Here is a 26,790-nt window from a genome sequence, read left to right as displayed (position 1 = left end):
CCACTACTACTCCTACTACTGAACTGCAGCAACACCCGTTATGTAGAACCAACACCCAGCACGGCGTCGGCTCACCGATCACACATCATTCTTTTATGCAACACAACACATTTTTCGTTCACACTTACCGGTGGCGTGGGCTCTACCGACGAGGATTGTTCATTTCGCAGCGTTTGGCAGCGCCTTTTCTCCCGAACGTTCTATCGTGCTGGGGCGACGCCATTTCGTTATCACGGCGTCCACAAGATGGCCGCTTCACGAACGATCCTGAATAGAAAAAAAAAAGAAAAAAGAAAATTGTCGTTGAATACCCAACAAAATGACAAGGGCGGTGGTAGTCACGTCGAAATGGGGAATTATCAGCGCAAGTAGTTTCCGTTCAAATGGATTTAATCAAATGGAAATCAGTTCCGGCAAGAGCGAGAGAAAGAGAGAGAGGATGTACGGGCGTAATAACCTCAAATACACACGAAAATGCTATGCGAGCAGCGCTTAGATTTAGTCCATCCCGTCGAGCGCAAATCCTCGACAGATTTAGAAGACCCCCCTCTAAAAAAAAAAAGGCTGCACGATACAATGGCGGATTGCGTGATGTCTCTCGGTTACACGAGAGCCTCCATTCCAGATTCCTGTTCCTATATCAAATGGTGGCATCCCCTTTCTCTGCTCCGTAGTTCATTCCCAACACCAAACATTGTTGTAAACTCTTATATAGAGGCAGCGGCCAAACTCTTGTTTCAATTCCTTATCTCGACTGTAATATGTATATGCGGGATAAATCTTTTGGGTTTCCCGACGGATCATTACCGAGCTACTAAGTGGGTCGATCCTTTGCAGCGCCCCACACATTTGCCATTAAGCAACGCCGCCGCCACGAACTTGCCCGTCGTTTTTCCCCCTTTTTTTCCGTTGCATTGCTCACTAATTAACCCATTATAGCAACGTCGCCGCTCATGGCAACCGGCCACAATCTCGGAAAGCCGGAAACAATAGGCTCGACTCCCGACTCCTAACAACAATTGATGCTGACGACAAGCAACGGCGCCATTTGCAAACAACAGGGGGGAGAATAAGGAGAATTGAGCATTTGTAAACTTGTGTGTGTGTGTGAGTGTGTTAATGCTCACTCACGCAAAATGTTATGTACATAATCCACACTGGATGTGGTGTGCTCTGTCACGGAGCAGCTTTAATCAATTAAACGAAGGAAGACAATTTTCTCTCCAATATAATCAAATGTGCCAGCGCGATAAGTTTTTTTTTTTGTGGCGGCGGCGTATCGTCTGAATCAAATGGTACGGACAGACATTAACTAGTTGGGCTTCCATCCATCAACGCCAGACACACACACACACACAGGAAAAAGCATTGCACAAAAAACTACACTGGCGATGGGCGTTGCCCGTCTCCACCGCAACAAAATTCCCTTTTTGAATATTTGAATTTGTTCAAGATGGAAGTGGGGGGGGGGGGGGGGGGGGGAGAGACAGAACAAAAAAAAAACGTTACAGGAAACGGGAGAGAGTTGCGAGAGGAGGCCAGAAAATGTTCACACATCGACCATTTGGTGATTCTTTTGATTGAAACTTGTCACTTCGTTAGATGTTTTCCCTTTTTATATTTTTTTGGTTTTTGTTTTTGTTCTGTTCTTCTTATCTCGGTCAACAAACGCCTTCCTTTTGTCTGTCCGTCTGGTAGTACAGTCGACACGCAACAACTCATAGTCGGCTGCTCGCTCATTTTCAAATCAAAAGGATCGTACGTAGACACACACACGTAACCACAGACATACAACACTCGAGACAACACAAATTCGAATGGCCCTTCCATCATCATTATTTCCCCCTCGCAGCTCGACGACACTTCCCATAGTTAAATTCGTCGTCGTCGTCGTCGTCGATTTACTTTTTTCTAGACGACATTGATCCATTCGTATTGCCTTCTACGAACTTGCAAGGGACCTGTTATTTTTTTCTTTTTTTTTATCTCGTGTTCTATTTTTCTTTTCTTTCTTTTTTTCCCCTGAAAAATTAAATAAAATGGAAAACGGGTTGAGGGTTTATATGTGGGCGACTCTGGGTGGTGGGAAGAAGAAGAAGAACATGAAGGTTCGGCCTGGTATCTCTCGATTGCCACCATGTTTACTCGAATACTTTGTTCCTCTTCTTTGTCTTGTAAAAGGCGACGTAATAAAAAAAAGGTGGAAAAAAGAAAAAGTTTTTCTTGATATCGACCCAAAGACTTTGACCCCCTCGTCTGCCCTCAGCAGCCACAAAATTCGACTCGGGGAAAAAGAGAAAAAGAAGTTTCAGACGAAAAAAAAGGGACTTTTTGATAAAGAATATTAGCTGCTGCGTTAACCAAACTGAAAATAAAGGGGGACCCAACCGGGGAATAGACGACCTGATCTAACGGTGATCTGTACAGCCATCCAGTAGCTGCGGTTTGAACTCGTCACGATTTGTGAGATTTTTTCCCTTTTCTCTTTTCTTTTTCTTTTTTCCCCCTCTCATTTTGGTAATTTCCCGATGCCTCCGCGCACTGTTGTTTTCTTTATAGCTTCCACATACACTGACACGACACGCCGTATAAAAAGAAAAAAGAAAAAGAAAAAAAGAAAGGACGTAACGTTGACAACCAAGACGATAAAAAAAAATAACAAACGCAAAAAAGGAGAACGAACTGCCTGGCTCGCGCGGACAGGTGAGGGGACGAGGCACAGGCTGTCACACACACACACACACACACAAACAGAGCAAAGGGAATGTATATCGAATTAAAAGCAGCCAAAAGAAAGTTGCATCGACCAGGAGAGGAAGGAAGCCAGACGACTGTCGAGAGACCTCTACAGACACTCGATGCAACAAAAGGAGGAAGCCATTGTGCCAGGCTCGAATAAGAGAGGCCAATGGTGGGGCGGAAGAAAAAAACGAAATACAGCGACGCCCATCGAACATACATTGAGTCCGCAACGAGGCCCTCCGTCGCATAGGCTGGAGAGGGGGACCTCAAAAATTGTTCACGTTTCTGTGGGGGATTGCGCGCGAGTTGTTGTCTTTCCACACAAGAATCCATAGAGGAGCAGCGCGCACTGACGAGTGGAAAAAGAAGAAAAAGAAGTAGAAGAAGAGAAAAGAGCGTCGGTAATCAAACAAATATTTGATCAGAACAAACAAGTCGCTATATAGTGCCTAGGCACAAAGAGATGCACGCACCCACGTCGACGGAAGTGACCATTTACGGGAGAGAATTGAGGGACAAGTCAACGAGGACACACGGCACTCACACGACAAACCCACCCACCCAAAAAAATAATAATAATATAAAAGAAACTCTAGAAGGACAGCAAAAAAATGTATGTACATAATAAATTGATGAGTGTGACTTTTGGTTTCGGTCACATTTTTGATAGAAATATAATTAAGCCGCACCTTTGGGTTTTCTCGCTTCGTACGCCGAATCGGCGATCACGTACATGTGAATCGGGTTTCCTTATTCTCTCCACCCCACCCTGGCACCTCACCCGTCTTTGATTATATTTACATTTTCTTTTGTCCCCTTTTATCTGTTTCTTCCTTTCTTCTTTTTCCTCTGTTGAGGGTCTTCTTCTTTGACTTGTCGCTCCTTCTATTTTTTCTCTCTCTTCTTTTTTTACTGTTACAACCGTTGCGGGTCGTTAGTCACCTTCTTCTTCAGTCACCATTGGCAATGCCAGAATGCACGACGTAAGGTTTCCTTTGTGTGTGTGTGTCTCGTCTGTCCTTTCCTCGTTCTCATTCCTTTCTTCTTCTTTTTTCTTTTTTTCCCTCTTCACTCACATGTTTGTGAGTTAACGATTCCATTATATTCGCTGTGGGATACTCGTGATGGGTCCGCATGTGCATGTCCCCGAGTTCATTTCCATTGGGCCGGGAGAGATTCGGTGGCAACCGGAACGTGCGGGAGAGAAAAAGAGTTATCGACGACTACAGCTACACACACACACACACTATATATATATAAGATATACACTAGTATACAATATATACAATATATATATATATACAGTATATGGCCCCCTCATCTTGCGGGTATCCGCACACGGTCGTAAGTCGCTGTGTAAATTCCATACGGGTCTGGGAGAAGGAAGGAAGGAAAAGGCTTCTTTTTCTTTTTTTATGTGCATTTTTTTTTTTTTATGATTATCATTTTCTTTTCTTTCTCTCATTCGCTAGGCTCTTTTGTATCCCTCTTTTCATATCTATACACAGTAGCTTCTTCTTCTTCTTCCTCCTCCTTTTTTTCGACCATTCCTGCGGTTCTATGCCTTTTTTTGTGCGCATAAAAACAGTGTAGACGCGCATGTTATGAGCGCTTGTAAAATCGCCGGATGCGACAAAAAGAGAAAGAAAGAAAAATAAAATAAAAATAAAAGAAAGAAAGAAAAAGAAGAAGCTGCAGATGTATGACGAACGGCAGTGGATGGAGCTAGAGACAGTGGCTCGGTACCAGAGAGGCAAGGCTTAATGGATAGGATTATGCGGGATAATATATGGGTTCGTCCATGTGTGACCAAAAGTCTCTTTATTGGATCGCCGGGAGGGCTCCCGGAACGGAAGGAGGGGAAAGAGACTTCAAACAAAAGAAAAAAAGGGGAAAAAATGGGCGACTAGCTTATCAATCAATAATTCATACACCGCACACACAGAGAGACACACACACTCACACACACGGGTGTGCAGGGAACGTTAAGGGGGATTGGTGGTGGCGCACATATAGACAGGATGGGAGGGATTATCATTCGAAACACCCACACACAGTGATATCGTTTCACGAGAGATACTGTGAATAAGGGCGGAAGAGAGCGAGGCAAATGTCACAACCGCCATCAGAAATCGTTAAAAAATTTAAAAAAGACAGAAAAAGAAATTCTCGTTCGTGTTCTATCCGTTCAAAAGGCAGCGCATCGGCGAATTAATGGGCGAGCGGATTGGCTGACGTTGCCGATCCACTCGGTCCTCTCTCAATCCATTCAGACCCTTTCCTTTTCTCAACAAACGTCGAGAAAAAAACCAACCGGATGAAAAACACGCAAGGCAAAATAACAGGAAAAGAAAAAGGAAAAATGTTTTGAATTTGGCGCGACAATTTACATTTCAAATTGTCAAACAAGAGCGTACGGGAGTTGTGCTGAGGCGGTGCTATCGAAACGACGGGAACGGTTGTCTCAAAGTTACGCACCAGCGATTTGAATGTATTTTATTGACGTCAATGAAAGAAAAGAGCTGGGATGACGATCAAATCTAAGATAAACAAAACGGGGAAAGAACAAGAAAGAAAAAGAAAAGAAAAAATGGCCGTGACCTGACTGTCGACGATCTGCGCCCACCGAGTTGCCGTCACGCTCTAATGAGTACTAGTGGACTCAAATTCACCCAACCAGGAAATACCTTAATGATCGATTTCGTCAGGGGAAAAATCCGGTCAAAAAAAGAAAAAAGGAATCCAAAGAAGAAAAAACAAAAATGGGGGGGGGGAAACGAAAGGACCAGAACGATATCCTGGAGCACGCAGCAGCATCTGATCAATTAATGACGAGGAATAAAAGAACAGGTGTCGGTTTAGAATCGACAACAACCCCCATACACCGTTTTCCTCTCTCTCTCTCTCTCTCTCTCTCTCGTGTTTCTTGGCTGAATTGAATTTGCTTTCATTTGTGAGCGCCGGTGTGGGAGAGGGTTTAACTTTTGAGCTGGTTTCCCGGAGCGCCGACCCAAACTTTCTCCCGACCCAAACAACACAAAAGGGTCGACTGCCTTTTGGTCTCTCCCTGACAGCCAATGCAGGTAGGCTCATTATCCAAATCCATCATTCAATATACATATACAAGACGCAGTGGAAATATTCAATGTTAAGTTGACGTTGAAACGCTCCGGCTGGGCTCCACCAGCGCGGCGGTTGCAGCGCACCGATTCTCCGTAAAAATGACTCGGGGGGGAAGATGTAAGGCTTCGTTGCTTGCGCCATAGAAAAGAGGATGATAGATGGCGAGAGAGAGAGAGATAGAGTGAAGAGAAGAGAGTGAAGCTCGGAGGGTGTTATAAGCTTAAGGTTTCCCTCCATTTCGACTGCATAGTCCGTACATATTTATACACGTATAAATAGATATTTAAGAGCCCATGCCCCCGCACAGTCACGACTCACGAGCCTCTGCACAGAATGCCGTCTCCCCCTAGAGCCCTGTGGTCCATTCTCCGTCCCAAACAACAAGAGAATTGAATATAAATATATATTTCGATGTGATTTGTATACACACAGCACAGAGAGAGAGAGAGAAGTCTCTCTCCCTTCTTCGCCTTGTAGACTTCACTATTGTTCCTGCAAAAAAAGAAAGAAAAGAAAAGAACTGGACTGGCTTCTTCCTTCGTACGCCACTGCGCCTATTTTCCGAAACGACGGACGTCAAAAATACAAAAAAAAAAAGGAGAGAGAGAAAGAAAAAAAGACAGCAGGACACAAAAGGTTTCCCTGTTCTCGGCTGCACCAGCACCGCCGTCATACCAGGTACAGCGAGGTACGCGCAAGAGACTACAGCAATAAGGGAAAGTCGGCCCTCAACTATTTTTTCTTCCCTTACGTCGTCGTCGTGTGGCGACTCGATAGATCAATTGTCGGTTGTTGAGGTTGAGGGGGGATGAAAATTCAAGGAAGAAGAAGACAGAAAAAAAAAGATGAATAGAAACCAAGCAATAACTAACCTCTGTGCATTCCTCCCAAAACAAGTTGACTGAAGTTGGGCTGGGCCGAGAGCTGGAACTTTTCCTTGGAGGTGCGCTGGGTTTTTCACTGGGATGATGATGATCAGGATTGATGAGCCGACAGTGTCTACACACAACACTTTAATGTATAATTCCATCACCAAAGTCTTAAGAGACGAAGGCGTGTAATATCGGGAGAGAGGACAAGACGAATGAGAGGGAGGCGAAAAAGAACAGCGAACGAACCAATGAGGGGAGGCAATTGGCTTTAACAAAAAGGGGGGGGGGGGGATGACGAGGATGGAAGGAAACGGTCCAAAAAATTTTCGGCAGACCCGAGGTACAAGGTACAAGTAGTAGGTGTGCAGTGTCGAGAAGCCAGCGGAAGACTGCGGGCTAGACAACGACGCTGGCGTTGCTTTAAACCCTCGGCCCCAGACACACGAGCGACGGACGGGCATGCGCGCAAACACAATCCCTCGTCTAGTCGTCGATACACACACACACACACGGACCGGATAAAGAGGAGAGAGAAAGAGAGAGAGAGAAAGAAAGAAAAGCCAGCGGGAAGGACGACGGGGAAAAAAAAAATTAAATAATGAACAACTGGGAAATGGAGGGAGTAGACATTGCGCGCTGAGTGAGGAAACACGGTAACAACCCAACAAAAAGTGGGAAAAGAAATCACGGACTGATGATGTGCCATATTCCCTCTCTCCGTCTTGTTTGACTTTATTTTATTTTTTTATCTTTATTTTATTTTATTTCATTTTGAAGAAAAGAAATTCAAGTTTACTACTTTTGGATGCGTCTAATAGCGAAAGATGATATCCCACCCCTCCACTTTCTTGGGTGGGTTATTGTTGTACATGTTGTTATTTGGATGGATTTTTTCTTACCTGTTACCTGGTCGTCGCAGTCGGCCAAAATGGAGGTGAATCGAGTTCGTCTTGGAATAAAAAAGGATCCGCCCATCCGCTCCGAGTTGAGTGCAGTTAAGGGGGGCTGCATGTCCGCGCGCTCATCCGGAATCTTTTGGCGTTCATTTTTATTTTTATTTTATTTTTTCTTCCATTCGCCGCAACTCTCCGTGTTGTCTCTCTCTCCCGAGTCCCGACTGGGGAGATATCAAAAGAGCCAACGACTCAGCCGATCGACTTCCTGCTGCTGGGATGGATGGAAGGGGAACGCCTCCTTTCCTCATTGTTCCATTCGTTCTCCTCCAGCCGCCACCGATATTCTGTCAACACAAAACAGACAACAACAACATTTAGTACAAAATCAAGGGCCCCAGAGCACGATTTCCATCCGTTACCAACGGTAACACCGATGATAGACAGACAGATACCATCAATCATCTTAGCTAACAGATAAAACCGGTCCTATTCGCTCGATGCCTCATTTGATTTGTCTATTTCACCAAGTTCTTACTTGATTTATTTATTTATTTTCCTACATTTCGACTTCTCCCTGGCTGCTGGTTCAATCTAAAATGTGTCCAACGTGATTGAAATGAATCGCTCAGAAATGTTTCCCCATTTCTATTTTTCTTTTTTCCTATTTCTTCACCAAGAAATTTCCAAGTCGATTCGACTCGCACCACCGACCACCGATCCTAGTCTACACCGAAAGCAAAACAAGAAAAAAAAACTCCAACGGGACATTTTGTTTGTTTAAGATACGAAAGGCTCATTTAAATGATTAAGATGACGTCGAGCCATCTCATCGTTAATGGCTTATCAGCGACGGCATTTTCTGTTTTATGTCGCTGCTGCTGCTGTTTCTGCTGACATTTGGCGGAGAAGTAAACGAGGCAAAACTGGTCTGGTGGGGGCGAAAATAATTCAGTCAAACCCGAACAAAATTCGTATTCCAAATGATTGCCGCCCTTTTTGTTTTTCTTTTTTTCCCTTCGCCCAGTGCGTTTGGCTCATAACGAACAGGGCAGAATAGATTACCATCAAGTCGGACAGAGTGTCTCGTTTCATTTTCCCGGATAATTGGGAGAGAGAGAGAGAAAGAAAAGAAATTGGGCTCAGTATATATCCCGCACAGGGATATATACATAAGCGACAAAGTCGAGGGGGGAAAGAAGGGCGGAAAAATAGAGGAAGACAAGTTGTTGGCGTGCGTGTGTGTGTGTGTGTGTGCTTGTTATGTTCATTTCTTAATGGGGCCGGCCGCTATGCGAAGAGATTGAGTGAAACAGAGAGAAACTCGGGAGGTGAAAAAGTGATGGAAAGAAAAAAAAAAAAGAAAAGACTCAAAATGAGGAAATTTCCTGTGAAATTTGAAGCCGCGTCGACGAGCCTCTGCGTTTTGTTGGCTCTCTCGCGGGACAACCGAAACGAAAAAGAAAAAAACAACCCCCAAACATTCCAGGAAATCTCAATAGTGGAACGAATTTCCCTCTCTCTCCCTGCGCTCCTACTATACGCCGTGTTGGCCGTCGTGTTTTCTGGCCGTTGAAACACTATACCGACGACTAGCACTCATAGCTACAATCTGCCATAACACCAAGCGCGCACCAAACCCAAATAACACACACAAAAGGAGAAAAATTCGGAGAGAGTTGGGTCACATACATCACCAGTCCTGGGAGGCCCTGGCTACAAAAACGTTTCACGACAGGCGTTGAGGTCAGAAAGGTTCGTCGAAATAATCGAGTTGTCTTTCTTCTTCTCTTCGACACGAAAAAACAAACAAAAAAAAAAACAAAAAAACAAAGAAAACGAGCGGCTCCGGTTGGCAAAACCGGCCGAGCAACAACACCATTTTGTATTTCGGTGCGATCCAGTGTGATCCACCGTTGGTGTCGTCTATGTGTGTGTGCCCAACGTCCTCCAGAAGCAGATTCATTTCCTAGAAGAAAAAAAAAGTATCCCCCCCCCTCGCATTGGAATTTCATGAATATCAAAAACGCATTTTGGAGCCCAAATGCTCGATACACATACAACAACAGGGCAGCGTACACACAACACTTTGGGCAAGCTGGCGACTGACTGGTCGATAATACATCAAGCAAGAGCCCCGAGAAATGTCGGAAACGTTGCCCTATTCAGAAACTCGTTTTATTTCGTGACGAATCGGCCGGGCCATCGAAAAGGGAAACAAAACAGAGAGGGAGAGAGAGAGAGTTGCTGGTGCTCTAAAGTTGGTAATAACGCGATCGGTGGTGCTGGTGCTGGTTCTGGTGATGGCAGAAAAATAGGGAAGGTGTTTCAAGACGGAGAGATGGCTAGTCCGGCTAACGTCCACTCGATTGGATACAATTAGGCATGCACGTGTCGGGCTCACGCTCCACCGCGTCCGCGACTTAAGATTTACGACGAACCAAAAAGAAAAAGATGAAAAAAACAAAAAGGCTCGACGTTAGCACCATAACATGATCACGTTTTACCACCTTTTGCTTCGCTGGATGAAATTGGGCGGCCAACAACTTTTCCCAACTTTGGCGGAGGGGCAAAGACTCAATTTTGGTAAAAGGTGTAACTCTATAGTGCATAACAATTAAGCATATCAGGTGATCCGAATAAATATGTAGTACCCCACACTGCGCCAGTATCAAGTTTGAACTGCCGTCCGCCCAATTTTATTTTCTCCCATTTCGTGTGTTGTGTTTTTCTCTTTCTCTCTTTGTGAAAAGACTTTTGCTTTGTTTGCTTTTTGGTTTACGGTCATAACGGGAAACAAGGATATAGTTCCGTTAGCCGATCACGTCTTACGAGCCCATCTTGATCCTCGTACCTCATCTCGGCGGAGACGTAATACAGTTTTGAGGAACGAAAATGAGCAGGGAGGAGGGAAAAAGACCTAGATGTCAGATGTCACTGGCCCCTCGGTCTCTTTCTCTCTCTCGTCTGGTTCATTCCCGAACAATCTGCGATTGTTGATAGAACCAACAGGAAGCCTCCGAAAAAAATCCCTTTCTTCTTTCTCTGCACGTGTTCTCGTTTTTGTCCTGCTTTCTTTACCTTCCCAGTTTTTTTCTTTACCATTCGTCATATACATTTATACGCACACACGACTCTATGTTCTCCAGGTACATCACTATGTATGAAACAGCGCAGAGTCCATCAGCATTGTAATATCTAGTCTCTCTTACACAATACCCCTCTCTCTCTCTCTTTTGTCCCGGACTCGTGTCTTGTTATTTCGGCCGCAATTAAAGGTGGAATGATACGAAAGAAAGAAAGAGCTAGGCACGCACGCCACAAACCAGGAGACAAGGAGGAATGATTTTTCTTTTTTTAGTATTATTATTCGATTCAACAGTGTGTTCATTTTTGCGTAGGGGGGGTCATTTGATTTGACGTTCCACCCCACCCACCCCCCTCCTCCCTTCCCTTCACAACCCGCTTTCATTCCTTTCAGTATAATTTTTCGACCGGATTCAGCTAACGACACGCCCGTCCGGAGCGACGGAAAAAAAAATGTAAAAATACCCGGCACTTTATTTGTCGGAATATAAAATGAAATCTGTGTTTCCCTCTTTTTCATTTCTGTTGAAAAAAAATAAAAAATGGGGACAAAGAACGTTCAGTAAATCAGTACATAGAGCGTGAAAGAGACTGGGAGTGGGTATACGGTATACCTGTTGGGCGTGTAGAAAAAGAGCGCCCCGGCAACCAGCCAAAATGCAATAGACGACAGAGACAGACAGACAGACTACAAAATAATAACAACAACTGCAGCAACAGCAACAACAACAACAACGCAGCGGAGAAGGAAGTAAGGCCAAGTTATGAAGCGCTCAAACAAAGTAAATTTCCTGCTGCCAGACAGAATCAAATAACGTACACAGAGCTCTCTCGGGGTTACACAATAAGCCTATTGTATTATAAAAAGGAATTTGTTATTTATTTACTTCACAAATTTCTTTTTATTTCTCCATTTTTTTTTAACGAGTTTGTACATTTCGAAAGAAACGTTTGTTTTATTTGTTCAATGAAAAAATAAAAACTTGTGAGAAGAAGAAGAAGAAAAAAAAGAAGATTTTTGTGTTTGATTTGTGTCTCGACTTCGGTGGGGGGGCCCGACCGATCGGAAGAAAATTCTTCGAGATGACGCGACAACATTCAATGTACACACACACACACGCTGCTGTGGCATGCAAAGGTCAGATGGTCATCATCGTCTAAAGGATCATCCATCCATTTCCAACAGCGATTTCATTAATGAATAAGAATGGGGAGGGACGTCGACCCCCCGGTTCAACACCACCAAAGCCGCGCGCGCGCGCGCGCGCACAACTACACTTCTTGGTATGCTAAACATAGTCCAACGTTTTCTGCTCAACCCGGAACGAAGATGCTCGCTGTGTGTGCTCTGGTTTCCGTAAATTCTTAATACATCAGGAATGCTTTGCTTGATGCTGCCTGACAGGCTGCGCAATCGAACGTGAAGCCGTTGCGAAACAATTGCATAGTGGGAACTCTTTTTTCTGACCTTGCAATTGACTTGATAACTATTGAATTAATTTCCTATTTCCTTTTTTTGTTTCACTTTTTTTGTGTTTTTCATTAAACAGCTGCACGTTGTGTATTATCGTTATGATTACTCGAGATTAAGCTCCCACAGAGTTCGGGAGTGGATAACTCCTGATAGTATATGCAGCCCGGTAGCTATTGTCGGATCATTGACGCCCGGTGCGCCCAGCTTAAAATATTCTTAAAGAAAAAGTCAAAAAAAGAAGAAGAAGAATGCATCAGCATCAGCAGCAGCCAAGCACTTTTTCCTTCGTTCGTTCGGGTCGAATGGCGTTGTTTTGTTGGCGTCCTCTGGTGCGTTTCAATCGCCTTGAGCAAACGGCAAAGAAGAAGAAGAAGAAAAAAAAAACGGCTGGACTGCAAGTGTTTTCCAGCCCTGTGCTACCTGTCAATTTGGGAGAGATTTTTTCGCTCCCTTTATTCTCACTCTCCTTCCGTTTTCACGCTTCTATTCGACCGTCCTCACCGAACTTTTTTCAATAAAAATGTGTTCCTTCAACAGCAGCAGCAATCTCTAACTTTATCTGTTTAACCAATTCAATTTTCTTTTCTTTTCTGAAAGAGAAAAAATTCGATTTGGAATACTCTAGATGGACAATTTGAACGCCATCCGGTACCGGTACCAGCACACCGCGCTAGCTCAAACAATAAATCAATCCGCAAAACAAAAGGAGTTGAGAAAAAAAAAACATTTAGTTGGAAAATTGGCGTGTCGTTGTTAAACATTAGAAATGACACGTTTACAAACACGACGACGAGGCATTTGAAAAGTGGGGGACAAAAAAAAAACAACAAACTTGAAGGGGAAAGAAAAAAGAACCCTGTAAAAAAAAAGCAAACGATTTTTCCCTTTTACTTTCGGGGATGAAACATTTCCGTGGGGAACGAAATAACGATCAGATTGCAGGGAGCGATTTACGAAAAAAAAAAGGGAGAACGTTACAACCCTCGATGGAAGCTTGTTTCTCAACAACTCTCTTTTCTAATTTATTTTATAACGCTGAATGACTTTTGGAAGGACGAGATTCGACGCGCTATATACAGCGTCTCTTCTTCTTTTATGCCAAGTACTTTTGTGTCGCTTCCAGGCGTTCCAACATTGATTGCAAGTTTTAAAGACAGAAAGAAGAAAAAAAAGAGGTTGGACTTGAACAAAATGAAAAGGGAGAAGAAGAAGAAGAAAAAAACTTCCTTCTCTTTCGTGGGAACTTGAGGAAGACACAGCCGCTTAGCATAGAACTTGCACGTTGTGCTAGCGTCTACACAACAACCAAAAAAAGAACGGAGCTTCTTCTTTGTTGTTGTTGTCGAGGAAAAGGATAAGGAGGGAGGTTGATTCTTCATCATTCCCATCTACTTCTCCTTTTTCTTCTTGGTGCCTTCCACCTTTCTGCCCTCGCTGGTTGTGAACTGTCGAGCTATTGTTTATGATCCGCGGTCATTGTTTCTGTTGGCACTGCGGTCTCGTTGGGGGAGCCATTTAGACTCTCGGCCACAACTCCACACAAGGTCGTGTCAATATTTAACCTTTCAGCGACCAGCCGACCGAGTCGCACATCAAACACTTGGCTGTACGGACCGGTCCCCGTCGAGTACAAAGTACACGGGGGTACACCGTGCACAACCGCGGCATTTTCTCATCTCCCTTGTGACGATGTGTGGACACAGATGGCCAAAGATCAATTGAGACACGGCCACTGGCAAGAAGAGAGTCCCAAGCACATAAAGGTTGACAACGCTACAAGCCTAGGTGATTGTTCGTCTCGAGCACAAAATCCTGGAAGAGAGAGAGCTGTTCAGACGACGGATCTGGCCGAGAAGGTTGTGACATTTTTTACACCCGGTGGGTTCGGCCGACCGTCACCATGGAAAGAGAGTTGTCACCTGGTTGCCAAGACGAGCCCACAGACTTAAACCCGCCAACACAACCTATTCATAGACTATGCCTTCTTCTCTGCCGCCCCCTCCCCCTATGTTGGTCCCCTTATCAATATCATCATACAGTATTGGTCTTCTATTTACGGACGGCCAGATGGTAGTACAATATGATGGTATATAAGTGCGAGAGCTCTTTTACGTGGTGTTGGTGGTCATGGTTGCCACTTTGAGATCCGTTTCCCTGGGCAACGCCAACCCAAACACGAGACAAACAAAAAGAAATGCTCGAAGAGGAACACAAGTGAGCACGACATGACAATGAGCAATCCATTGGACTAAAGGTGAGGCAAAGGGTCGGCGGGCGCCCGTTGTGCGCGTTCTTCTTGTCTCCGACTGGAATCTATCAATTACGTTCAATTCGAGCGTCTTGCAGCGCCTACGAGGGACAGGCTGCTGGCCGGCCGTTACCGTAGATCAACGGACAACGAAGCGTTTCCCATTTTGGCCCCCCCCAATCGACTTAGTTATTGGCGTGTCCAACGCGCGCTCCCCCACAGCGAGAGATTGAGCGCACGGCTCTTTCGACAAGAAGCGAGACCAACTCGGAGGTGTTTATTGCTTCGACTTGGTCGATTGCCGGAGCAACCCACAAATAGTGTGTGTGTCTCGATAGAGAGAGAGGGGCAGCCGACAACAGCGTCAATAGATAAGGACGGAAGGCAGAAAAGAATAGTCGAAGAAAAAGAAGGCAACTATAGAAAGCAGCGAGTCGTGTACATTGCGCTGCTCCGTCGTGCCTGACAAATCAATAGGACGGCGGAAAAGAGAGAGAAATCGAAACCACCTCATTTCCTCAAAAGGCTCTATGTGCGTATAGAGAGAGAGTCTATATAAGATCGAGCGTCGGTGGGGCTACGATGCGTTGGATGTAGTCGACCTAGCGCAGTATATAGACACACACACACCTTGCACTTACAGTATGTATACAATTAGTCAATGGTATGGAAATGGCGTCGGTACTCGTCTCTTCGTGTGTTTTTTTTTTCTTCTTCTTCTTCCAAGGGCTGGAATTTGTTTCTTTTTTTGGCTGCGCCGTGCCGTGCATGTCGTGTATCATCAAGCGCCATGACCCGTCCGACCTCGACCCTCCTTCCTTCTTTGGTAGATAATACTCATCTCTCCGACCCCTTCTTTCTCTCGTTCATCCTTTTCATTCCTTCTCTCCTCATTCTCCCTCAATCTGCCCCCTTTTTTTGCCTCCTACCCGAGAATATTCCAACGACCGATAGAATGTACCAAGGAAAAGATATAGGAAAGAAAGACTATAGACGTTATAGTGCAGTCTATCCACGACCCTACATGTCTGTAGACGCGGTAAGTATATTACCGTATATGCAGGCGTGTAGACTGATGATAGTGAGATTACAAACATCCTATAGGAGCCGTCTGCCATCATTAAGACGACAATGTCTTGTGTGCGTCGAGAGAGACTCCGGAAGTCTCTCACTCTTTTTTTCTCATATTCTTCTCGTCGTCTACCATCGACTACTCGCATTCAATTCCGCATACAGATGCACAATACCGCTCACGATGGAGAGAAAGAAAAATGACAACAACAGGGACACACGCGCTCTTGGTTCTTGGCCGGAGCAAATCAGCAACGAACCGGAGTCAGTCGGCGTTCCGGTCGGATGGTGCCCGAGGGACTTGGACTGAAAACGATCGAGTCGATACGCGTCGTTGTTTCCCGGCAATGTCGCTCACGATAACAAAAGAGCGTGAACTTTGAACCGAGACCGAATCGTCTCCCGCTTTCTGCCGCGTTTCGTTCAGTCGTCGCCGTTCCGTCCAAGTTGGGCACAAGATTCGTCAGCTATAGACAACTGAAAGGGACTTTTGGAACGAAAAGAAAGAGAAGAGCGACCACAGGACGCGATCGAAATCATCCAAGTTGACGTGGTGACGAGACAAAAGAAGGAAACTATAGGCCAGATCTGATTAAATGATTCACCGCCTCGGCGCAGTGGCGCCATCCAACAAAAGACCCGCGGTCGCGGCCAGAATCATCACCACGAAAAGTTTACGTAACGAAGAAGAAGAAGCTCGCGGAGACAAAAAGAAAAGAAAAACTTTTTCTTCAGGGGGTTTGCGGTGCTGAACCCCCAGCACTCGATGTCAAGGTGATATCACAAACTTGCCCGGTCATCGTGAGCCACGGAACGACACAACGACGACTTCGACGACTTTTATTTTTTTTCCCCCCCAACTCCTATCGTAATTTTTTCCCTTCGCTTTGTGTGTGAGCGAGCGCCTTGTTCGTGTCGGTTAGAGCAATGCAACGGCCGGTGCTGGCTGGCCGCTCGCGTCCGCGTTCCACAATGGAAATGAACGGAATCAGAGTCGAATTGAATGTCTATCACGTCAGGATGTTCGTGCTGCTGCTGTAATATTTCTCTGCGCAGAGACTCGACTTTACGCAGAATGTAATAATCTCTTAAGTTTAGCGCAGATAAATTATACATGCATTGCCAGTTTTCCGGCCGTTTGATTCCATCATTTGTATGACTCATTGACAAGTGCACACGCTGCATTTCGTGCAGACATGGAACCGACTGTGGCGGCAAGTCGTTGACAAGAGAGGCCAGAGGAGGATGGAAAGAGACAGAGATGGAGCGAGAGAGAGAATTTCGGTAATTCATTAGGCAAACAGCAACAAGACAAAGGGAATAAAGTAAATAAAAAAAAAAAAAACTAAAATGAATACGTATAAAACATCAGGCAGCAGCAGCAGCAGCAGCAGAAGAAGAAGAAGAAGAAGAGAGATAGCAATAAATTACGGAGAAAGGATTTCCGGCTTCATTAAGATAATGGTTTGTGTCATTAGTTTAATCTGCTTTTTACCATCGGAGAAAAGGGAAAAATAATAAAGTCTGGAAGAGTGGAGGGGGGACGATCTGACAATGACTGACTTGAGAAAAATTAAAGAAAAAGATCGGCAGAATCGATTTCGGTCAACCAGACACCAGCGGCATCCAGTGCACAACGGAAACCCCGGACCCGAAAAGACAAATGGAAGTGATCCGGACATTCCCAAGTACGAGATACCAGCGGTCTAGTGTTGCGCTAGTTGGTTGAATAGCCAAGGCATTATAGCGTAGCTATTATAGTTGTTGATCCAGCGTATGCGCTCGATACCCAGCCGGCCAACAAGAGCCGAGAAAATCCAGCTGACTGGCCGTTGGATGCGTTTCACGAGAGTAGAAAGCGGACAGGAAACGATGAGTCCGGGTTCGTCTCCCAGTTCGCGGCATTGTGTTGTTGAAATGCTTTGCAGTTGAAGAGATCATTAGTCATTTGCTCTTCTTTTCCCTTTGTATTTTTTCGCCATGTGCGCGTTTCTCTTGTGCCCCCGAACAGTTTCTTGTTAATCTTTCCCTTTTTATCGTCATCTTTCATAGTCTCTTTTTCGGGGAGGCGGGAGCCATCAAAAGGAAGAGGGGCTTGTGCAATTCACAAGATCATTTACTATACGAGACGCAGAGCGAGATGAAAGGCAGCCTCGTGGCGAAGAATAAGAAGAAGCCGGCGAGCTCCATGACTCCGATCCGGCTAAGAGAAATGAAGAGCTTTCATAACCATCGACACCCCTGCGAGCTGCGCGTGGGCGCTCCTAAATTACAAGTTTAATGCTCAGATATCCTCATTGAAGTTCTCAAAGACTCTGAGGAACTTTAATTGGCCCCTCGACGTTTCGTTTCCATTAAAAGAAAAGAAAAAAAAAACTTATTCGGTTGGACGGTGAATAAAGGCGCGTCATGAAACCGCGAGCTCCGCTTCCAAATAAAGAAAGCGAACGGAAGGGTTAACAAAAAGAGAGAGAGAGAGAGAGAAATGGTCGTGAAAAAGAGCGTGAATTAAGATGAGAAAAGAGCAGGACAACAACAACGAGGATAAACAACATAAAAGAGAGAGAGAGAGAGAGAGAGACAGAATTCATCATAATAAAAACAGCAACGTCATTTCCTTTTCCCCAATTCAATCGGCATATTTGGAGAGTCTAGGCTAAGCACAGCTCTCCACCTTCTTTCACATTTCGTGCTGTCAGTTTCGGCTGCTGCCGTTCCTTTTCCCAACCAAGTCACACAAAAAAAAAAGAGACCGGGACTTCTCTTTGCAGGCGCGTTTTCATGGTGGCGAATCAACAGAGAGATGAAGGCGGAATGGGGAAAACGGTAGTAGCTGCGAGAATCGTTTCCACTTTGTTATTGATCAAATTCGAAATGTTAGCAGAAGAAGAATAAGAGCGGCGTCGGAAGACAGAAGAGAGAAACAGATCGAAAGAGAAAAGAGAAGATTGGACGCGAGGCGACTGGTGCGTGCAACAAAGTCAATCGGATTGTCAACTGCAAAGCGGGACCCTAGGCTACTAGTAGTACCTCCCGACAGAAAAGAAAGAAAGAGAGGAAAGAAAAAAAAAGTATACCCAGGGATCAATTTCCAGCTCCCACGCACGTACGTTGGCACGGAAGACTTTGAGATGCTCCATTCCCATCATATCTTGTCAAAGAGATTCTCGTTTCCTATACCCAACCATATCCATCTTCTGTTTGATATTCCGTAAAGCAGCCGGGTGCCTTTAACAACTTTGTGTGTCGTCGTCGTCGACGACGACGACGTCTTCGCCGGTTGCCATTGTTAAAAGAAAGGGGGAAAAATGGGTCGACTGGGATATTTCTTTTGTCAACTTCTTACCGATTGATCGCTATATTATGTTTATATGCTGCACATATAGGTGAGAGCACGGCGGGGCAATCTAGCTCGTCTCTCTCTCTCTCTCTCTCTCTCTCTCTCTCTATTCACTGTGCATTGCATAGTGACTTTGGCATATAAAAGTCATCGTCGTGTAGCGCACAAATCCCTGCCACATGTCAAAAAAACTGTCTCTCTCTCTTTCTCAGTTGTGTGCGCCCTCATCTTCAAAACTCGTTGGCCGCGATATCTCCACGGCGATGAACAAGAGAAGATTGAAGACGAAAATGAGAAACAAGAGAGAGAGAGAGAGGCAATCTCGTGTCAAGAAAAGAGGAAAACAAAAAATGATTGAAAGCCCGCAATAATTTGACTCGACGGGCGGGCACAATGGCGGATTTCCGAAGCGTATGACGACGGAACGCGACTCATTGTTGTAATCATCCGCCTCTCTTTCCCTCAGTTGCCTCTTTATTGTCCCCCACCCAACCCAGCCCCCCAAAAAAACCCTCAACAAGACACAACAAAAGACACGCGTATAGAAACTAATCCTCCTCACACACACATAGACACAGAAGAGGAATACTAGACAGAAAAGAACAGCCCAGAAATGTCAGTTGCTTGATTGTTTTTCTCCTCTTTTTCCTGCGTCTCTAACCGTTCCCCTGTTGTACATATTCGTCATCTTGTTCCGCCACTATTCCGGAATCATCATGACAGTCATCACACAGGGTTCGATATCACACACATAAGAGTAATTTATCCCAGAGTATCGAGACCGCTGAGGCGCCATCATCATCAAACGTAATCAAGCTCGGAGAAAACGATTCGTGAAAAAAAGGGGAGAGTCGTGATTTATGATTAGTGATTGGATTATACGTTACGTACACACAGTGTGTACGACGTCACAGCAGAGAGAGGGAGAGAGAGAGAGAGAGAGAGAGAGAGAGAGAGAGAGAGAGAGAGAGAGAGAGAGAGAGAGAGAGAGAGACGAGAGAGAAGGGAGTATAGGTTAGACTCCCGACCATCAAAATCATCAGTCCGTTGAGCTCGGCACGCCATTAACGGGATGATGTGGGGTGTTGTAGGAACTCTTTTTCCGTCAGCCGAGCGATCAACGCCTCCAGTGTAAAGAAAACAAAAAGAAAAAAATATATCCCGAACGTATAAATTAAGAATAGAAAAAAAAAAACGCAGCGAAAATGGGTGCCCATAAATAATAAACGAGAGCTGATGACGGGAGGTGAAACCTACTGTATAAGAAAATAGCATTATGTAGCTGCTGCTGCTAGCTCACCATCAAAGAGTCACTCAGACTCGCTTTGGTCGTTGGTTATTCGGTCGTTCGGGCAGTCAACCCTCAGCAAACACACAAGGCGAGCACAACCCGCTTGTAATATAATGGATCAGGGAGCTGCTGCCGCTGCTGCAAGGCCCCCGTTTTCCCTTCCCTCCATTACGATTATCACGATTCACACGAGTAATTTCCGAACTCGGCTCAGCACTTGACGGCCGTGGAGCACCCGGGACCCGTTCGATTACGTTCGCTAACCCCTTTTTACGTCCCGTCGCTTTCCACCGTCTCCGTACGTATTCCCAATCAAGAAGCCTCCCCCTCTTTTCTCCCAGCAAAACGCATTAATAAATAACAAAAGAAGAACCAAAAAAAAAGGGAAAAAATAATGCTATTTTATAACGACACAATGGCTGTTGTTTATTCTTCCCTTTTAGCGGACCTATAGAGACGCAACATTTCGGTTTCCTACGTGAATTGATTTCAGCTGTTCCTACAATGGAAACCAGTTTCTCCGCTCAGACTGTTTTGTTCTGCCTGCTGCACGACGTCGAACGTGAAACACGTCCACGGGCACAACATGCGATCATCAAGGGGGTGAGGCATTGACGCGACAAGATGGTACTTGGCTTTCGTGTCGTTCGAGAGAGAAAGAGAGAAAAATAAAATAAAATAAAAGAAGAAGAAGGTCGTCGACTTTCGTCTCATTTCCGCACGCAGCTTTAATGACGCCACGTCCTCTATCATCGTGTGTGTTGGAAAGAAAGAAAGAAAAAAGGCTCCATCACCACGATAACGTCAACACCATCTCGTCCCGCGTATGTGCACTCGACTACATATGCGGGCATCACAGAGAAAAACGGGGCCGTAATCAGTTTGAGAGAAAACGATTTTAACAAGTAGGAAAAGAAGAAGAAGAAAAAAGACTCGACAAAACATTGGGAGAAAAAAAAACATGTCAGAGTGACATGAGAAAGTGGGGGGATGCGGCTTCGTGCGCCAAGGGCTTTCATTATAATGGGAATGACCGCACGTCCAGTATGTACCGTGTTATGACGTTGTGTGTGTGTGTGTGTGTATATATTCTACTGTTGTTGTTGTTTATATTGGCTATACATCAGTAATACTTTGGACACTTTGACGGACACTTTGGGGCACAACCTCTTTTGGGGAGGAGAAAAAAGAAATACAAAATTCCAGTTTCTCTATCTCTCTCTCTCTGCTCACGTGGCCAACACTGTAAAACTCTGTTGGCCTCTGCCAGGTATTTTAGACGCGCACGATGCGCTGCGGTTTCCTTGTTGTTGCCCTGTGATCATTTCATGCTTGATATTCTCTTTCGGTTAGATCACGTCGGTGGCGTGATTGATTTCATTCCCATAGAGCCATCGCCGACTCATATGACATTATCAAGGTTACACGATTTGTTGGGTACCGTTAGTTTTTTATCTATGGAGTCTCTGATGTGAAGACTCCATCATGTTCACCGGTTATCGATGATTCTCTTTCCTTTTCGTTTGTGTTTGCCTCCCGACGGTGAAAAAGGGAGGGGGTGAGAGCGGGATAATAAAACGCGAGAAGCATCCCGACCTGAAGATGGAAAAACAGGAAAAATCCAGAAGAAAAAGAAAAAAACACACACAAAAGAGAGAAAAAAAGATGGCACTGCCTTTGATCGGAGGAGCGTGACTTATCGGGATGGGCCGTCTCTTCTTAGTTTGGAGCGCATATAGAAAAGATATGGCAGACTGAAGAGGGTACCCAGCATTCTTCCTTGGAGACTCTCCCGAGAAGCCATTGAATCGGTTGAGGGAATAAGCGCAAGGGACCACAGACTTACTCCGCCTACACATATTTACTGTATACCCGCACCCACTTGAGCAGACATAACACAAACATTGTAGGCTGGACACACACACACACGGCATTGATTCATGCAGTATCTATCTTTTACAGAGGCCAGTTTCCATTTCTTTCAAGTCATATCCATACCGGCCGGCAAAGGGCTGAGCCATTCACATTCCATAGAGTTGGGCCGGAAGATTCGATTTTGTTTTGTTATATGTGTGTGCGGCCAAGAATGAACTTTGTCTCTTTTGAAAAGGACCTAGCTGCCCTCCCTTGTCCGCATTCGCCCACGCTCGGTGGCTTTCCCGCACAAGGATCGATTCTGCACGATTCTCGGCAGAGCAGGCTCTCCTGTTTTCTCGTAGCAAAATTTTCGAGGTTTCGGCGCATGCAACCCACCCAGTGGCAATCGCAATAGACGAGCAAATAACCCGGGAATAGCCGGAAGACGGTGGCTAGCCAGCGCTCTGCCCAACTTCCGTGGCTTTTTAGCCTTAAATTATCGCAAAAGAGATATAGCTTGTCCTATGACGCACAAAGTTTACCGCCTTGCCTCAATGGATCATGGCCTTTAGGGCACATACAAACCAATCCCCCCCCCCTCCCACATATATTTTTAACATCCATCGTCCCCTACCGATGGGGGTGTACGTGTATATATATAGAGTGAGCATTTAGCGGCAGTTTGGTGAGCGCTGGAACGGTATATGGATTTGGGTGTTACGTCGATAGATAGGTACGAAATTCGGTTGGGCCACACTTGACTTGACGCGAGGGAGAGGAGACTGCGGGAGCGCTGAAAATAGCATCGAGGACGAGGAGAGACAATCTGTCGCCTGGTCATTGTGGAGTTGCCAGCGCCTCCTTGTTAAATAATATCGAGGTGATTTACTGGAACGATCCTTCACTTCACCATCGACCGACATCACATGTCTATGACAGCTCTCATGCACTTTTGCTGCGTGCTTGGAAATGCTGCCCATCGTGGTCATCGAGTTTGTGCCTAATAAATGATGCCCGTCCGTTCACGATCGTCGCTAATTAGAGCCTATTCGTCCATGTCGCACAACACGACTGCTGAGCACGAAAACGCATCAGCATCGCTGCAAGCTCTTAATCGGATCGATGTATCATCTTACTTGTGTGTACGTACATCAATGCAATTATCTAGTAAGTACGGAGCACAAAAATGACAAAAGCAGCTGGGAAGAGCGACCAGACGAGGAACGACGATTATTATGGATGTCAGAGCCGGGGCGAAGGCTAGACTATGTGCGCTGCCCTGAATAGGACCATTTAAGCAAAAGGATCTAACAATGGCCAAGCGTCATTCAGGCATTTTTCGTCCTAGTCTTTTTTTCTTTTTTTCATTATTTTTCTTTTCTTTTTGTGGCGCTTTCAAGCCCCCGTTTTGTCGGTGCCCCCCAGTCTATAAAGCAGTGGAGGAGCAGGGTGCCTTCAAGAGGACGGGAGTAGAGGGAAAAGGTCTCATCATGAGTTGGATCAATACGGTTGTATCACGTCATGCTTCTGCCGCTGCTGCTGTCTGGAGGACTCGAAAGTCGAGCGACTGGAGCAAAAGAAGGAGAGACCCAGACAGCCCTCAGCTTGATGAAGGTGGCGGTCTTTGCGGTCGAATCGGTCTCTCTCGCATGTCGGAAAGCGGCCTCTGTTCTTCATCATCATCATCATAATAAGAGGAGGGGTTTAGGAGTAGAGATCCGGGGCAAAGTCAACAACTTCTTAATACGCCGTTGGCAAGCAAGCAGCACATTTGTATACAAGTTCGTCATTGCGTGGTGTGCTGTTATTTCAGCAACGGAAGACAATGCTATCGCAATTTCAAATTTTCGGACTCTTACGGACTGTACGCCCTGATCCTCATTGCCCTCAAGTGCTCTGAGCATCGTCAAGGGCACCAAAGTATTGGGAAACAAATGATCGACCCTCTTTACATCTCCCCTGTATACCAATCTGATAATAATAAAGCATTTGCTAACAGATGAGACAAAAGCGAAACGAAAGAAAAGAATGGGAGGAAAGAAAGGAAGATGCTGTGTTATGGGAGTCCCCCCCCCCTCCCTGGTTGATCAGGGAATCAATAGTGCAGCACATCCCCAATCTCGAAAGATTGCGTCAGGAACAGCAGCGCATCGACAGCGGTTCACATTCGTTGGCTACGCAATCGAATGACTCCGACAAGACAGCCAGAATGCTCGATCACCTCAATCTCTGGTCGTGTACGTAACACAATAGAACGTTATTGGGCCTCCTTCTTCTTCTTCTTTCTTCGCTCTCTCGCTCTCTCTCTCTCTCTTGTTTTCCACCAGCAGCACTGTATTTCTACTTTACTATATAGACTACTATTCCCAGCTTACAGCTTATTGTTTTTCCCAATCAGTCCCTCCTTTACGCTACTCTGCACTGTCAATCAGATTTGGCGTCGACATGGAAGCTTAGCAAACCGCCTCGGAAACAACAAAAGAGAATGAAAAGGCGCTTACCTTCTTTTGTAATGAAACAGTGGCGCTGGCAATCAGGAGCGAAGGAGATTCGCTAATTTCGTTCTGAAGACGGAGCGGAGAATCACCGGGAATCGTCAGGTACGTTTCCAGCTGGCGGCTGACGCGTCCAGTCTGCGAGTCTAAATCCAACAACAACAAAAACAGAATGAAAATGGGTCTTGTATACTTTGTCTGAGGGTGTAAACATCGCCCGCGGAGCTATAGGAGCGTACGAAACAACAAATGCCGACTGGAGCCCGAGGAATTCAATCAAAGACGCGGATCCAATCAACAAGAACCTCTCTCCTTCATCATTCCCAGTGGTCTGTCTCTCCTTTTCCACCATAAGAGAGAAAGAAAAAGAAAAAGCTTTCCTTCCATCTTCTGCCTGTCTTTCTTCATTTTCTGCCCTGGCTGCAGCCTTCTCTCTCATTCCCATTTCCTCCAAAGTCTAAACGCAGCACAGTTCTATTAGGCCAAACAATGTGTAAACATATATATATACATAGTAGTAGTAGATCTATACACACTTCTTCTACAGCTGCCCAGCTCTGCCTGCCTAGCTGGCATGTATAGATAATTGATGATTTATATGCTGTACACACCATGTGTACGCGTCAAAGTCTGACTAGCGGGAAACACGGTCCAACTCGGCTAATCCAATCCGAGAATGAGAACTGAGGGACTCTCGTGAGTGCGAGAGAGATAATTGAAGAAAGGAAAAGACCGAGGCTCCCGAGCAATTCACGTCTGCTCACATCGAGCGCGATAGCTTCCGTCGCCGTACACATCTTTCACTTGCTATTGGGACCAGACACCAAGTAGCGAGAAAATGGCGAATGGAAACAAAAGAAAAGGGGAAATGGGGGGACCGAGAACACATAGAATACGGGAGTTCGTGTACACACAATGAAGAATGAAGCAGAACAAAGTGCTACGTACGGAAAACATGCAGCACGACGGAAAAGAGAGTGTAGTTGCATTGGGAATACATCCCGATGGATCCTGCTCTTCAAACTTGCTCCGAACGAACCAAACTATTTGTAGCTATTTCAATCGCTTTGCTCAAGAGTCGGAAGAGCTCGCGTTCCGTCCGACTGTTCAGAGTGGGATGACGTTCCAAACTAAAAGACCGAAATCTAAAAGCGCACGCTTTTTGTTTCCACATTTGTGACAAATGCATGTAACGAAGTACACAAACACTCATTTTCGGACGACACTCAAAGCGTCATTTGTTTTCAATTCAGGCTCAAATAACACCAGCCACGACGTGCACTTGTGATCCGGGATGAACCGAACGCAGCAGGAAATGGGGAGCCCAGACGTCTCGTATCACTTGATCAGACCGTACGAATGCAAATCATCGTCGTCGCAGATTTCAACAAATTCGAAAAATAACACCGTGCCTCTTTATTAAAAAAGCAGTTCGGATGTACAAAGGAAACGAAGGATTAAATTCTGTTATCCTTCCAACAACTATTATCTTCGGCTATTCGTTCGACATTGCAATCGACTAAAAGTTTCGTCTGGCGCGTAATGACGTGTCATGTGTTGGGTTAAGGTTTCGTTGCTATGGAAACGCGATTCAACAAACTTGTTCTTGATTCGGTTGAATAAATCAATACCCTACTTTTATTTATAATTTGTTGAATGAACAGAAAAGTTTCTTTCAGTCCACAATCAATGCTGCAGAGTAAGCACACAGGGAATTGACTAAGACGAACGTCTGGATTGACATTAGACAATTTCAAGAAGACGCAACGTAGCGTAGTGCTACGCTGAAATGCTCAATTACACTTTAAGGAAACCTTTCATACATAAGTGCAGAAGAGTTCCATGGAAAATTCAATCAACCTTGCTTATCATTTCCCTAGCTTCTTGTCAACACACTGGATTTCTTAGGTATAGATTTTGAAGTCCAGATTTCAGATCCATACTGATAAGCTCATTTCCATGACATTTACCATCAGAAGGGATCTTTTCGCGTCAAAAGAAAATGCTTCAAAGAACCTTACTTCAGGTCAATCCTTTGATTGGTCGCGAAAGTTCATTCGATGTAAAAAGAGCTCGCAACTAACTACTCGCTATCCCGACCAATAATATAACAAAGTGAAGTAAAAAGGGAGGGAGAAAAAAAAAAAGAGACAACTAGGAAGATCTAATCAATACCGACATCGTTACATGCAATGGTGTCATGTGCACGGCAATTCACCCTCATCTTGTTTGCGAGACTCACCAGCGCGCAAACCTCGCAACTGCGCATCTTCCATACGACTTTTTTTTTCTTGTTT

At 45.2% G+C, this 26,790-nt stretch overlaps 1 long non-coding RNA gene across 2 annotated transcripts in view; it reads right to left on the bottom strand.

Moving 5' to 3' along the window:
- Positions 1 to 26,790, bottom strand: part of LOC124343409 — a 50,800-nt gene that overhangs the window by 16,290 nt on the left and 7,720 nt on the right. Inside the window, exons 3-6 of one of the 2 annotated variants that reach the window (XR_006919244.1) lie at positions 24,500 to 24,639; positions 7,637 to 7,977; positions 6,738 to 6,864; positions 129 to 267 (exon numbers count right to left, since the gene is read on the bottom strand). This is a non-coding gene — a long non-coding RNA (uncharacterized LOC124343409). Of the gene's footprint in view, positions 1 to 128; positions 268 to 6,737; positions 7,978 to 24,499; positions 24,640 to 26,790 lie in introns of both variants that reach the window. The other variant, XR_006919243.1, reaches the window with a different exon arrangement.

The sequence above is a fragment of the Daphnia pulicaria genome, chromosome 6, assembly GCF_021234035.1.
Source record: "Daphnia pulicaria isolate SC F1-1A chromosome 6, SC_F0-13Bv2, whole genome shotgun sequence".
NCBI classification, from domain to species: domain Eukaryota; kingdom Metazoa; phylum Arthropoda; class Branchiopoda; order Diplostraca; family Daphniidae; genus Daphnia; species Daphnia pulicaria.
The sequence above is the reverse complement of the archived record's forward strand: the minus strand, read 5'-3'. Positions and strand labels throughout refer to the sequence as shown.